Source organism: Bos taurus, chromosome 13, assembly GCF_002263795.3.
Source record: "Bos taurus isolate L1 Dominette 01449 registration number 42190680 breed Hereford chromosome 13, ARS-UCD2.0, whole genome shotgun sequence".
NCBI classification, from domain to species: domain Eukaryota; kingdom Metazoa; phylum Chordata; class Mammalia; order Artiodactyla; family Bovidae; genus Bos; species Bos taurus.
In genome coordinates, this window is record NC_037340.1 from 11652047 (window position 1) to 11667119 (window position 15073).

The window sequence follows — 15073 nt, forward strand, 5'->3', positions numbered from 1 at the left end:
GTATATCAGAATTATTGGTGGAGCTCTTCAAAAACCAAAATGTACACTCCAATGCAACCTAATATTCCTACCTTCTCAATTAGAATTTCCTAAAGGATGAGACAGGCAATTTTGCTTGAAAATGTTGATTCTGATACACACTTCCTGGTGGAGAAGTATGTGAAATGGGAAGGTCGGCTTATGAGAACTGGGGACAGGAGGGTAAGGGAGCCTTCTTCCCCATTTTTCCAGAAACTTAATACATTCAACAAAGCCCCATTCAACAAAGGAAAGGAAAGAAAGAATCCCTGACTTTAAGAAGCTTGTGTTCTACAGGACAGTTGAGAATTCAGAAGTGAGTCCCATGAACAAAAAGGCCACAACACAAAGCGGACGTGGGCAACTCCTAGAGCTTGCCTGCTCCTTCTCGTGTAATTAACTAGCCAGCACCCACAGGGTCAGAGAATTTTGGGGTGTCACCCTGGTGAGGTTACGAAGGCACAGTGCAACTCAGAATGTTGAGGATGAGCCACTCAGACATCAGAAAAGGGGGTCTTCAACCACAGCAGACTGAGGGGTTTCCAACTTTCACAGCCATAGTGGGGTACAGAGCTGGAAGAAGGATGCCCCTTGTAAGGGCAGCACTGATCCTCTAGCCCCCACCACAAATAAAGACCTTGCTACCATATGATCCAGCAACTGCACTCCTGGGCAAATATCCAGAGAAAACCATACATCGAAAAGATATATGCACCCAATGTTCATTGCAGCAGTACTCACAATAGCCAAGACAGGGAAGCCATCTTAATATCCATCAACAGATGAATGGATAAAGAAGTGGTACATATATATGCAATGGAATATTACACAGCCAAAGAAAAGAATGAAATAAAGCCATTTGTAGCAGCATGGATGGACCCAGAGATTATCATACTAAATGAAGTAAATCAGACCAAGAAAGACAAATATCACCATGTCACTTTCATGTGGAATCTAAAAAAATGATACAAATGTTTCTACAAAGCAGAAACAGATCAACAGACTTAAAAAAACAAAACTTTTGGTTACCAAAAGGGAAAGGTGGGGGAAGAATAAATTAGGAAATTGGGATTAACAATACACACTACTATATTTAAAGTAGATTGTCCACAAGGACTTATTGTAGAGCACTGGGAACTCGACTCAAAACTGTAATAACTGATATGGGAAAGGAAGTTGAGAGATACATACATATGCATAAGTGAATCACTTTGTTATAATTAAATGGAATCATTTTGCTATACCTGAAACTAACACAAGACTGGAAATCAACTATACTCCAAAATAAGATAAAAATTTAAATAAAAAAGACCTTGGTCTCTTCTCCATACAGAAGGCCCTGCTGGATGGCAGAGAGCTAGTGAGGTGTGCGTGCTCTTCTGCTAGAACAACTGAATAACTGGGAAGTTCACTTAGAGACCCTTGGGGAGTTGCCCACTCTTTCTCACCCCACAGCCATCCCAACTAATTCAGGTCCGCCCTTCCTTAGACAAGAGATGCTCACATTTGGGATGAGCAAGAGGTGCATTTTCTCTTTGCACGGAGTAGATGGAAACCTGCTCAAAATCCTTTCCCTTGGAAAACCACCCATATTGTGTGGGTGTAATATTGTCTGTTGTAATGCTGGTCAGTCCTGTGATTTGAGGTGGGAATGACCACCCCTCTGGCCCCAGGGGTGGCCACAGGATAAACATAAGAGCAAATTAACCATTCAACTTGGTTGGCCACAGTCATTCAGGGGTAGGTGTGCGGCTCATGCCAGAAAAACCAGCCTTGAGCCTTCCCTGACAGTCCAGGAGCTAAGACACTGAGTTCCCAACGCAGGGGGCCCAGGTTGAATCCCTGGTCACAGAACTAGACCTCCATGCCGCAACTAGAGACCCCGCAGGCTGAAATGAAGATTGAACACCCCACATGCTGCAATCAAAGATCCAGCACAGCCAAATAAATATTTTTAAAAAATCAGCCTTACCTGTTTCTGCAATGCTCAGAAGAGATGATTTCTTCCACTGGGATCACAAGCTGTTAGGATTCTGTGAGGCCACAGCCCCCAAGGGCCTTCTTTCCCTCTACATAGAAAGACCTGTATGGAGAAAAAAAGAGCTAAGAAATATGGAGAGAGTTCCCTGGATACATCTAAATACAGCCCCAATGCATGGACTTGTCAGTTACATAAACCCATTGATTTACCTTTTTGTTTTGCTTCAGTTGTTTGAGTTGGGTTTTTGTCATCTGTAAGAAAAAAAAAATCCGTTTATCTATTACATCTCCCAGTTTATAAAATAAAAATACAGGACGCCCAGTTGAATCTGAATAATTTCTTAGTATAAGTATACCCACAATATTTCATAGGACATACACTTTTTAAAAATTCATTGTTTCTGAAATTCAAAATTTCACTGGGCATTCTGTATCATATTGGATGCATAATGTATGTCAAAAGCCTTTTTAAGTCCTTTACTCTGAGAGGTATAGCGTATTTTCTGCCATATCAGTAAACAAGGATGTCACAGTCGTCAGCGGCTCCGGCCCTCCAAATGTGAATTCCTGAGCCCTAGGGACACTTGAGAAAGAGAAAAATACCTCTACAATCTGGCAGCCATTAGGCTGTAGCCACTTCTACAGTGAGCTCTGAGGAACTCAGGATGTGAAAAACACAGGACACTGGCCCCAGAAAGCTGAGATGCATATACAAAAAGAATGATTTCAGTGAGCCCAGACTCCTGCATCTTCCCATACAAAGGAAAGCACTAAATTCCTTGAGACATCTGATTTTAATTCATGAAAATACTTTTGATGTTCAAACCACCTGCCCTTTGTTGCAAACTTCTATATAACCTGACCCCTCCTCGGAGAGTTCTCTCAGGGTTACGTTAGATGTTGTTTCCCGCGGGCTTGAAGTCCTAAAAATTCCAACCAAATAAAATATAACTCTCAACTTTTAGGTTGTGATTATTTTTTAAGCCAACCACTCAAAAGGGAAGAGACTGTTCACCTGGTGGATTTATCCTTAAAGAACACAGAGAGAAGACTGGGAACCATAGCAGCATCAGAATTCAATCTTTCTTTTCCACATCACCCCTGCTTTGTGTAAACCAAATCATCAGATCCAGAAATGCTTCAGCTGGGCCAGTGAGGCCCCCCTTATGCCCAGTACTCAAATCACATGTGCATGCATGCTCATTCATGTCCGACTCTTTGCGACCCAGTGGACTGTAGCCCGCCGGGACCCATGACATGGGATTTCCCAGGCAAGAATATTGGAGTGGTTTGCCATCCCTCCTCCAGAGGATCTTCCTGACCCAGGATTCAAACCTGTATCTCCTTTGTCTCCTGCACTGGCAGGAGGATTCTCTACCACTGAGACACCTGGGAAGTCCCTCAAATCATCTGAGGGAGCTTTAAACATTCCCACTGCAGAGGTCACCGCCAGACCAATTCCATTAGAACCAGCAAAATGCAGATGAGTGATTTCAATGATCATCCACATCCAAGAACCACTGAACTAATTCTTAAAAAAGTCACAAATTGTAGGAGTTCAAACCAAAGAAGAGAAAGGTCATCCTGACATGCTTCCCTCCTCCCAGCCCCCAGCAACCAGGAGTGAGCAAAGCACCCCAGGTGGGAATTAGCCAAGAGGGCAGCCTGCAGGCTTGGACGCCATGGGGTGGGCCTTCCACAGGGCCTTCATCCCAGGCTTGCCCAGGCCTGGCCACATGGTCAGCAGGTGTTCAGGCCACAGAGAAGCAGACAGGGAGGCCCAGCCATGCTCACAATCTGCTCCAGAATAAACAAAGCATGTGACATCATTTCCTGCCTGCACTCAGCTCAGGGCCTGCTCCCCGAGGGTGAGGGAGGGGACAGGCAAGTGTGGTGGGGCAGGTCCCTAGATGAGCTCCTGTGATAACCAACTGCAGCCTCTCCTTCAGGCTCTTGCATGTGCAGACAGCCCCTCATGTCCGGATCTGCCACCTTACATCCCCGTGGGCTCCAGGTCCTAATCCATGACTTTCTATTCCTGTACCTTACTTTCAGAGGAGCGAGTCTATTTCAGAGCCTCAATATCACCAACAAGGCGCCCGGGGATGGGACTCCTCACCCACCCCCGAGTCTGCACAGCATTCTTCAGCTGCCAACACAATCTCTGCCCATCACATCCCTCCACTTTTGAGGGAGGAAACCATGTCTATTCCTTTTCAGACTATTTTTAGAGCCGTTTTAGGTTCAAAGCAAAAATGAGGGGGATGTGAAGAGATTTCCCATCTACTTCCTGCCCCCAGACATGGGTGGGCTCCCCCCCATCAACATCCCCCACCAGAGTGGAGCATTTGTTGTAACTGATGGACCTACGCAGATGCCTCAAAGTGGTGCTACCCCTTGGATCACTGCCCAAAGTCCATAGTTTACACTAGGGTTCACTCTTGGTGTATGTTCTGTGGGTTCGGACAAGTACATGACGACTTGTATCCATCACCACAGTATCATACAGAGTGTTTTCACTGCCCCCAAATCCTCTGTGCTTCACCCGTTCATCCTCTCTCAGCTCACCCCTGGCAACCACGTCTATTGTCTATTAGGTCCTTAAAGCTCCTGGCGTTTTCCTAGGCATGCTGAATGCAATAGATACAAACAATCGACCAACTGAAAAGAAATATCTGGAATTGCCCAATTCCATCGACTTGGAACACTGCCCTTTCCAGCTGTTATGCTAGAGGGCCAGGCTTGGGGAAAACTGAATCCTGGGTGAACATCCATCCCAGTGGTAGGACGACCCTGAGATGACACAGAGATGACCCCAGGCGAGGTCCAGGGCAGGCTGGTGACTGGTTTCCGCAGTGGTTGCTGGTAGGTTTGGGTCACTTCCCAGAAGCCACTGCTACCCTTTTGCGCTTGGCTGGGATGCTCAGTTCTGAACCAATAATACCCTTTCAAATTTAAAAATCCCTCTGCCTGGACAAAGAGGGAAGACAAAGGGGATAGGGCAAAACAGGAGCATTCTGAACCCTATTGCAGTTAGACTTCAAGGTAAATAAGTCCTACCTTATGCTAATCCTGCCTCCGATGGGCCCCACCAGCAAGCTGATGAAGTCATAGTGGGGCTGGTGGGGGCGCTAAGCCAAGGTTCCTGCTGCCCACCCTAAGTAAGCAGGGCAGCAGAGCTAGCGTACCGGCCGTTTCTAAAAGGGCCCTGAACCTACCAGGCTAATGACCGGCCGGAGGGAACGTGAACCAGCACAGCTGAGGCAGTCAGCGCCCAAACACGCTGGCTCCAGGTGGAAGGATGCAAGGTGAGTGGCCTGGCGGGACCACGTGTATCCACCCATGACCTGTAACCGCTGGAGCGGCTGGCCTGCCAGTTCCATTTACTAAACCAGTAACTTGGCGATTCATGAACTTGGCCAACAAATAGTTATTCTGAGTGCTGACCTGTGTCCTAAGGATGACAGTAATGAGCAAAACAGTCCTGGCCTTTGCCCTCATTCAGGCCCACCCTCCACTATCACCACCTGTAACAAAATAGCCAGGGGTTGATATGAAGAAGCCAGGCACGGGAAAATCAGCCTTCTAAACTGATTCGCTAGCAAGTTGGCTCCAAGTGTGAATCTGTGGACGGATGTCTTTAAAAGCATCACAAGCTAATTCCCAGTCACTTTAGGAAACTTCAGAAAACCGATTCACTTTCTCTAGGAAAAACATAACTGCACACACATACCCGGGGGTGGGTTGGGGCACCTTGCTTTGCTACAGCCAAGTCTAACAGCTTTTCTCCCTGCTGAGGAGGGGAGACCCAACCTGAGAGTGGACGATTTTTTTTTTAACCACCGCGGGGCATGCAGGATGTAACCCCAGACCAGGGACTGAACCCATGAGCCACCCTTGTGTTCCCCACTCCCTCCCCCGCCCTTGTGGCAACACCGAGTCTTTACTCAACCGCCAGGGAAGCCCCAGAGAGCAGATGAATCATTCCTCTCTTTTTAGAGACGGTAGCAGTTTCCAGCTGCTCACAGTAGTGTGGGGACCTGGAAATCACAGAGGGTAGCTTCCTTCAGAAAAATCCAGAGCACAGGAAGAGCCTCAGCAGTCCCAAGAAAGAAATGGTTGCCCCTGGGGCTCCTAGTCTTACCTTGGCCAGTGGGTGCTAGAACCAATCTTGCCTGGCAAGTCATAAGAGCCAACTTATTCCCACTGGAGCTGTCACACTGGTGGCTCAGTCACAGGGGACCTTTCTACCAAGAGCTACCCCGCAAGGGTTACTATGCTAGCAGCCTGAGCAGAGATGCAGCCCCACTTAATCCGCCTTCAGGGCCATCTTTAGCTGCTCAGCTGAGGCCTGGCTGCTTAAAGAGCATCTCGTCTCCAGCTGGAGTGTCCTCCTGCCAACAGGGGCGCTGGGGTGCCCACCTGCTTGGCTCTTGACGGCTACATCCACTCTTTGGAGTGGGTGGGGATAGAGCAGGCCACCTCCGGATAATGAGTTGCCACCTCCCTTAGTTACTACCTGTAGCTTCTGTGCTACGCGTATAGCTCACCAATGTCGGCCTCTGTTGGATTCCACCCCGGTTGGCTAATGCCAGCTGAAAAAGGCTCAGAAAAGACTGACTCCCCTGCTGAAGACGCATAGATGGTACAGTCTCATTGCTACGGGTTGAGGACTTGTACCAGCCACACCTGCCTCTTGTGAACGTGTTAGAAATTTAGAATCTCGATTCCCATCCCAGGCCTATTGAATGGTAATCTGCAGTTTAAGGAGAGGCCCAGGTGTTTTCATATGTCCAGTTAATTTTGAGAACCATCGTGCAAGGGGACGCACTCCCATTGCAGATGGTTCTGTCAGCAGAAGCATTTTACCTGTATCCCTTGCCACTTTCCGGAGAAGGCAATGGCACCCCACTCCAGTGCTCTTGCCTGGAAAATCCCATGGATGGAGGAGACTGGTAAGCTGCAGTCCACGGGGTCGCTAAGAGTCGGACACGACTGAGCGTCTTCACTGTCACTTTTCACTTTCATGCATTGGAGAAGGAAATGGCAACCCACTCCAGTGTTCTTGCCTGGAGAATCCCAGGGATGGGGAAGCCTGGTGGGCTGCTGTCTATAGGGTCACACAGAGTCGGACACGACTGAAGCGACTTAGCAGCAGCAGCAGCTTGCCACTTTCTCTCTTCATTGTACTTCTCTGCTCCACGAGGTCACAAGTGTCACTCAGCACACTGACTGGAACTTATTGTTTCACAATGCCTGCTTTATAAGATTTGTCACGATGTAATAGGCTTGGATTTTTAAGACAAGTCACTAAGAGGTCTGGATATTTATTCCCAAGTACTTTCCCTCCCTTTAGGGAACTGTTTTCATGGCAGCCTGGCTGGGATTGAGGACTGCTGAACTGTGGCAAGGTTGCTTAAGTCCTTGCCTGTCAACTGATGAAATGTGTCTCCAACATGTATTGACTATTGCTCAATGGAGGTAGAAGCCCTTGGAGTAATAAAATACAAATCCAGCGTTTACTTTACTGAGGTATAACTGGTCCACAAAGAACTGCACATGTTTAGTGGGTACAATTTTATGAGTTTGGATGTATGCAAACACCTGTGATGCCATCTCCACAATCAAGGCAACAGAGACATCCAATACCTCCCAGAGTTTCCTCCTGTCCTTTGGGTTTTGTTCGTTTTGGTCTGGGTTTGATAAGAACACCTAACTGTGACGTTCACAAGATTGCATTGTTAGCTATAGGCATGGTGTGTATGGCAGATCTCTAGAATATATTCATCTAGCTTAACTGAAATTTTATACCCACTGAATAACAACGCTCCATTTCCCTGATGTCTAAGCCCCTGGAAACCATTGGTACATCCATTCTCTGCTTCCATGAGTCTGACTGGTTTAGATAACCTCATATAAATAGAATCATACAGTATTCTTTCTCCTGACATTGGCTCATTTCACTTAATATCCTTCTGGTTCATCCATGTTGTCACAAATGGCAGGATTTCCCTCTGTTCTAAGGCTGAATAATATTCCATTGAATGTAAGTACCATATTTTCTTTTCAAATTCATTTTTAAAAGCCATTTGCCCTGTCAGTCGTACTTGCTGGTGTGCTGAGCTCATAAAAAAAGGGCCACATTATTTAATACCTTGGGGACACTGCTCTAGTGGTCTGAAGTCCCAAGTTCTCTGGAGTGTCTCAATCAAAAGAAAGACATTAGTATCTATTTTCACTGAGCTGTGAGTTTTCAAAAAATTTAAGTGTTTAAGAGTTTAATATAAATACTGACCTATTGTTTTTTTTAAAAATAGGATCTTTGTGGGGGACTGTTTGTACCTGGATTATAATTATGTATTTGTGTAACATGAGTTACCGCTGGGGGCTTCTCTGATAGCTCAGTTGGTAAAGAATCTGCCTGCAATGTAGGAGACCCCGGTTCAATTCCTGGGTTAGGAAGATCCGATGGAGAAGGGATAGGCTACCCACTCCAGTATTCTTGGGCTTCCCTTGTGGCTCAGCTGGTAAAGAATCCGCCTGCAATGAGGGAGACCTGGGTTCGATCCCTGGGTTGGGAAGATCCCGTGGAGAAGGAAAAGGTTACCCACTCCAGTATTCTGGCGTAGAGAGTTCCATGGACTGAATAGTCCATGGGGTCACAAAGAGTTGGACACAACTGAGTGACTTTCACTCACAGGGTCTTTGGTGGAAAGGGTAGAAGGAGGATATTGGAAGGAAGGGACATTCTATTAACAAAGAAACTAATCTGACTCCATATTGGGTCTGTTTCTTTTACTTTAACCTTTGTATTCTATTGCTTTTGCTCAAGGGGGACTTCCCAGGTGGCTCAGTGGTAAAGAATCCACCTGCCAATGCAGGAGGCATGGGTTTGATCCCAGGGTTGGGAAGATCCCTGAAGAAGGAAATGGCAACTGACTCCAGTATTCTTGCTTGAGAAATCCCATGGACAAAGGAGCCTGGTGGGCTACAGTCTATGGGGTTGCAGAAGATTTGGACACGGCTTAGTGGCTAAACAACAACAAATCACTAAAAGGATGTTGTCTTTAGCTTAAAGTATACATAACGGCCCATCTCTTGGAACTCTGCCTCCTATGTCTGAGCTTAAACTAAAATATCTTTTTTTAGCTCACAGGAAATATCATGACCTGGCCCACCTGTGAGTGGCTACAGGAAAGAAGAAATTAACACATCTCCTGAGTATGTTTGGAACCAGGAATATTTGCAAAAATGTACAGGCTTTTTTAACTTTACCTCTTCACTTCCCCACTTTGTTCTATAAAAGCAACTAAGCATCCAAACCAGGCAAGACGGTTCTTTGACACTAGTTCACCATCTTAGTCTGCTGGCTTTCCAAATAAAGTTGCTATTCCTTGCACTAACAAACTCATCTCTCAATTTATTGGCCTGTTGTGCAGGGAGCAATACAAACTTGGACTCGAGAACATCATGACACCACTTCTGGTCCTGTAAATTTCCAATCTGGATTTGGTCAGTTATAAGCCCTCAAGTCAGTTACCTCTGTTATAAGCCCTCCAACAATAGATGTCTGCATTTTATCTACATATTTTTGCATTGCAACTTTTTCAGTTACAACAGCGCTTAGAGACCAAGAATGTAGACAAACTAGACTTGAAATCAGACTCCCAAATTTCTGTATTATATAAAAAATAAACAAGATACTAAATCACATCGATGTGACAAAGATAAATACTTTGTTTTGTTGACAAGTTTGTTTTGATCCTGTCCTTTTAATTTTTTCTTTGTGAATGCTTTACATGTTCATCTGTAAGTACAACACTAGATGCCTATAATTTCCAAATATGTAAATATTCATACGTTAGGGATGCTTTCATGCTCAAGGACTTTATCAAAAGAGTACACAATCAAAACTGTTTGGAGACCAGTAACTAGATGAATGATCTCTTGCTGTTTTTTTGTCAACAAATGGATCAGAAAAGTCCTTTTATTGCCATTCTTTAAAGCCGTCGTCATGCTGTCACATTTTCTAGGCCTGAGTCATCCTTGTTAACATTCCTATTTCAATTTGCTCATTTAACACGAGACTTGGAAAGAACTGACAGGAAATGTGGGTTTCATAACTACTGTAACAAGTCTAATTCACGCTCTTCCTTGCCTCTGGAAAAGCCTGAAATTCAGAGGTTCAACTGAGACTCTTCCCCAAGTTTCTCAGGAAGGGAGCAGGGTACACTAGACATGGCAACACCCTCTTCCAGACAAAGAGCAAAACCCCAAGAGAGACTCTGGCACGTGGCAGAACTGTAACATGGGGATTCGGTGCTGTCTGGGTGTCACAGGGTTCGAGAGCTAGAGGCTACCTTGGGGACCCATCATGGCATAAATGAAGACAGGAGGCAGAGATCAGAATGACTCACTCAAGATTACACAGCTCGACAGTGGTGAACCCAAGACCATGTCCTTGGATTCCATTTGGGCCCTGGGACTCCCTGACATCCCCTCAGGGCTGATGTGGGGGAAGGGGGGGGAAACACCATGACTGTTGGCCTCGGGTGAGACACGACACTGGTGCTCAGTGACCCCAGGCAGTGTCCTAACAACATTCTAGCCATGTGGCTCAGCGTGCCTGTGTGGGGTCCATGGGGAGAGGATCGTGGTGGCCTCCCCCTGGGAAAGTTGCCTCTCACAGCCCTGCCCCTGGAGAGGAGGAAGCTTACCTGCGTCTTTGCCTCCAGCTCCAACACACATTGAGGGGCTGACGGCAAATGAAAGAGGAGGATGGAACCCCGAAGAGGTCAGAGGTCCTTATGCTAGAGCATCCCCGCCACACAGGAGGTGCTCAGGAAATTGTTGAGTGAGCGAGGTCTCACCTGAGAGGTTGCAACGGGGGCAAGTGAGAGGACCCAGTTTTCAGACCTGATCATGCTGGACTTGCAGGGGGAGAAGCCACAGAGGTTAAGAGTGAGAGTCCGGCCTGGAGAGCGGATCAGGAAGGAGCCAAGAATCATCCCCCGGGGATGTGTTGTATTTCCTGCCGGCCTGGGAGGTGTTGGGGAAAACTCACATCCTTTCTTTCAAAGCTGGGAAATGAGCCCACTTATATATCCTGCACTTGACAGGTTTCCCCGCTCCTCACTCGCTCAGCCTCGCAGGCCCAACTCTGACCCTGACACAAGTCACTTCCTCCCTCTAAGACTCAGTTTCCTCGTGTTCAGAGGCAGAAGTCAGGCGCTTTGCCACTCACCTGCGGAGTTGCTGTGAAGACTGAAGGATAATTCAAGGTCAAGGGCTTCAGTCACTGTGAACTGCTCCGCACATTTGCGTTGGCTTTAGCGAGAAGAGGCCACATCTATCTGGTCCACTGGTGGATTTCGCCCGGAGCGTGTCCCCAACTATCTTCAGAAGGAGGGGAATCACTTAAACTGGCCCAGAGCAAGAGCCCTTTCCAGTCAGTCTCTGCACCCGGGTTTAACCTCAGTTGTGAGGACCAGCAGCCGTGGGGCACGGCTTCATTTCCCAGCTCCACGTGCAGCATCGACTCTCGGATCGCTCAATCTCTTTAAGAAGAATCACATGGGCACCTATTGGTAGATGGGGTGCACCTGCGGATTTCAGGATGTGCACGTCCAAAGCTTGCTTTTTTTTTTTTAGCTCTGGGTACAGTTAAAAGCTTTTTTTCAGGACACAGGGAATGCCGTGTCTTGAAGCTTGCAGCTTCCCCAGAGCAGTTTGCTAAGGCTTTGGCAAGTTTGCGCTACATTCTTACAGCAAATACAAGATTTTAAAGACATTAATTGGATGAATGTCGTTCTGAGAACGTCTGGGCTCTTTGCAGCATCTCGGGGCCCTGTTTCCACTGCCTCTCCCTAAGCACGTGGACTCCGGCCACAGATCACAGTCCAGCCTCACTTCTCTCTCTGGTCAGCAAGCATGACTGAGGGGTCATGAGTGAGGCGACAGAGAGACAAGGCTGTGGGAGGCAGCTGTGCAGAAGGCCCCCAGTGGGCCCCACATGGTGGTCACGCCCTTGGGCAACCCTCACTTCTAATGAATAGAATATGGCAGAAGCACTGAGGCACCAAGATTAGGTAATAAAAAGACTGTGGTATCCATGCTGCTACTTCAGTGTTCTCTCATTGCTCCGCCTGCCTGTCTCTCCCTTCAGCAGCGCTCACTTTGTCAGCAGCCCTAGATGAGGCCCACATGGTATGGCTAGGAATGAAGCCCACGAGGGCACCTTTTCACCAGCGATCCTGGCGCCGTCGGCCCAGGCACTGGTATTTCTGAAATGATCCCAGGGTGATTGGGACGTGCAGGCAGGCGTGAGGACCACCAGCAGCAGCAGTGCCACCTGGGGGCTCAGCCCACACCCCCCAGACCTGCTGACTCAGAAGCTGCGTCTCAGCAGGATCTCCGGGGGGCGGGCGAGGTGAGGCGTGGGAAGCTTTGGGATGCAGCTTTGAGGCAGTGCAGCCTGGGGACTGTTTGTCAAGCAGCACAGGTGAGGGGATGGGGCTCCCCTTTAGGGCAGCCTGTACCAGAGTGATGCCAAGTCCCCCCACCACTTTTGGTGCCCCTGAAGTTCCATCACTATTGGGACTACTGTCCAGACCGGAGACAATTCGTTTAAAAGACTTACCATGAATAAGCATTCTCTCCTCCCACAGGGGTGCCCTGTGACAAGCACTCTGGGACAGGTGGGTACAAAAGTCAGCCGTATTCCACTTCTATGCTGGGGAATAGCTGGCCCTAAGGAGAGGGGTCGGTCAGGATGCTCTTCTCCGTGACTACAGCCAGGTTGGCTGGCGGCTCAGCATCCTGTGTGAGTGTTTCTCCATGAGCCGATATAAACAGCCTGAATCAGCAAGGCCCACAGAAATGAATCCTGATGCCCCCAAGACAAATATAATGTTGAAGCTAAAACAATGTTTTTTTATAGAGAGGGGGAAGAAGCAGCCTGAGATGAAGGCAAGAGGAAAAGGGTTCATAAGTTGACCACAAATTGCATTTTCCTGGCCCATTAAGTCTTTCTGGACAGAGTCCGTGCTTGCTGGTGGAAACACATTAGGAAGATGAACTCATGCTAAACACAGTTGCTCCCAGGGGAGGATGGAAGAGAAGCAGAGATCTGAGACACTGTCTTGAAAATAAATCAGCGTTTTTGAAGGCGATCTGGGGAAAATAGCAGACAACAGGGAGGTCTGCACGTCAGGGATGAAACTCCGTGTATATGAAGAGAACTTTCCAGTGATATCAATCAGAGTAAGAGAAGAGACTAACTTAAAACACAAAACTAAAAACCCAGCAGTGTTATGATTATCGTCTGCAGCTCTGATTCTAGGTCAAATACAGCTTCTGTGACATTTCCCCTGAGACATGAGACAGTGGAACAGCAGAAAACACATGGGCTAGTAACACAGTTATGCCTGTGTTCCCTCTGCTGTTGTCCCTCATTTACTGAACTTGTGTAAGTCTAGGCTGAGATGCTAAGAGAAGTTTCTCTTGGAGACGTGGTGTGATAGACCTTAGGAATGGTGACGTTCCAGACTTAACTGATTCCATGGTGTCAACTCAATAATTACCAGTGGCCCCCAGTTACTAAACAAATGAAGTCCAGATTGGGCAGTTTGGAATTCAGTGACTTGCAGAGAATTACGAGAGGAAGTACAGTAGGATGGCCTTTGATGTCAGTCCAGTTGAGTTTGAAACTCTGCTGCCTGTAGGTAAATCGTTTAATCTTTCTGAACCCATTTGGGGAAGAAGGGCACCTTTCTTGTTGAGCTGATGGTTAAATGAGATACTGAATGGAATTCAGTTAGCACAGTATCTAGAACAGATAATCTACGGCATGGTTAGGAGGAGCAGTTATTGCTGCTGGTAATAATAACAAAGTATGGTTCTTGTCTAGATGGACAGTTCTGCATCTATGCAGGGAAGCTTTTGTTTAATTCTTATACGACTGGTTCCCTATATGTATTCTGGCCAATGATAGACAATCCCAAGAGAATGGGAAGAGCAAAATTTTCCTGAAAAATATAAGGAAATTTGAGGTGAATTTCAATGCATATTGAACATTTTTTGAGCCACAAGGGGGTTTGGTGAATGTCTGAAGGATAAAGGTGCTGGGCATTGCTGCTGGAACTCAGTGAATTCAAAGTTTGACCTTAAACATTTCAACTCTAAGGCTCTAATAAATATCAGCTTTCTATTAGGATAAGTTTTATACTTCTGTGCACTTGCTTTGGCTAAATTTTCAGTCACAGTTGGTGAGCCTTCTCTTTAATGAATCCTTACAGATAGTTTTCAAAACTGGTTAGGTTACTAAAGTTCTTTCGTTCCATAAAGCCTGCATTAATTATGTCACCTATGCACCCGCCGAATGAACCGTGTGTTATGATATAGGTCCTAACTAGGGTCTGCGTTGAGAGAAGCCTTATCAGCTAAGAAAGGACTAGACATCAGGTATCAGATGATGGATACTGTATTTATTTGGGGCTCACTTATTTCCACTAAGGTTCATGCTTTTTTCACTTGTATGGGTTAGTGTTTATTCTTTATTTCTACAACCACGTCCAATTCCCATTTTCCCCCTTGATACAACTTATTATTTGGATTGGAGGAATTGTCTGGTGGATCATATCCAATTCCCACAATATATCTGACGAGCTATGACCTGAAGGTGTTCCAACCAGGAAAAACAAACAACAAACAATATTCACTCTTCTGATTGAAACAAAGCAGGACCCTATGGTCCTCACCCTCATGTCCTCTGCCTTCATTTTGCCTGTAGAAAAATGTTAGCCAAAGATCATTTAATCAGAGAAGTGAGAAAATGTAGAAATCAAGGAAAACAGTCAAACAAGACCAAGTAATGATAGTTCAGTCATTAAGCAAAGTCAAGGACCTTTAGTTCCTCCTCAAGGGCTGTAGATAATATTCTGAACTATATCCTGTGAGATGTCTTATAGATGCTACCAGGTGGAGAAGTTTACATGATGACCAGACTGTAGCCATGACTTAAGTTGCCACAATTCCAAGAACTGGCCCCAAGAAATGGAAACAAACTACCCTGGAG

General features: G+C 46.5%; 1 long non-coding RNA gene across 1 annotated transcript; it reads left to right on the forward strand.

Annotated features, from left to right (window-relative positions):
• The first annotated feature begins 5088 nt into the window (after positions 1-5088).
• LOC132346876 (uncharacterized) lies at positions 5089-9397 on the forward strand. Its single transcript, XR_009496836.1, has 2 exons — positions 5089-5306; positions 9148-9397. It is a non-coding gene; the product is annotated as an uncharacterized lncRNA (long non-coding RNA).
• Positions 9398-15073: the final 5676 nt, after the last annotated feature.